Here is an 860-nt window from a genome sequence, read left to right as displayed (position 1 = left end):
AGAGTGACACAATCGCCTAAGAGAGAACGACAGAGACACATCATTGACTTTTGCATAGGACGGTCAGCTGGTGAAGAATCGCGTATCGCATACATAAAGTTAGGTTTGCTACGAAAACAACTTTGCTAAAGAAATTCAGTATTTTACCAATCTCTCTTCTTCATTGTTTGTATTTCTCTTTTCGAAAATCAGTTTCTCTTTCTCATCAGTGCTTATCTCCAATTCTTGTGTTGATTAGGAAGAAAAGCGAGATTTTTTCTGTCATTGCGTGCAACTTGACGGTTTTCTAATCACCATGATAAAATCCGTCCACTCGGAGTATTAACTGTCTCTATGGACAGTTAATACAATGGAGAGTCATTTCTTCATAATACTTAGTGGGATTAGATTTAATTAGAAATAAAGGAATAAGGGAAACCTTCATAGAATATACACATCTATCTTGTTTTGTGTGTGTGTTTTTGCTTATTTATGACGTTCATGAAACTTCGAGTCAGTAATAATCCTTGTATAGATTTCTCTGTTTGAGGCTTAACTAATCAAGTTCAAATGAACCACAAATTAAGATCATGTATTGATACACTGAGCCTGGAAAACCAGACCGCACGCCAGTTGCTGAGTCACAGGCAACGTAAAACGAGATTCTACGCCAGTTGCTGAGTAGCACGTAACGTAAAATGAGACTATGAGTTGTAAGAAAAGTCTGAATGCAGAGGGATCAAGGAAATGCTCAACTACATTGTATTGTGTCATCCCATGAATAATGCTGTTTTTATATACTTAAAAGAATCGTGAGCTTGTTTTTCATTAAGGTCCACTGAACTGACTTATCGGACAGGCTGTTAATCAATCATAGACGT

This window comes from Octopus bimaculoides, chromosome 23 (genome assembly GCF_001194135.2).
Source record: "Octopus bimaculoides isolate UCB-OBI-ISO-001 chromosome 23, ASM119413v2, whole genome shotgun sequence".
Taxonomy (NCBI): domain Eukaryota; kingdom Metazoa; phylum Mollusca; class Cephalopoda; order Octopoda; family Octopodidae; genus Octopus; species Octopus bimaculoides.
Note: the sequence above shows the minus strand (reverse complement) of the source record.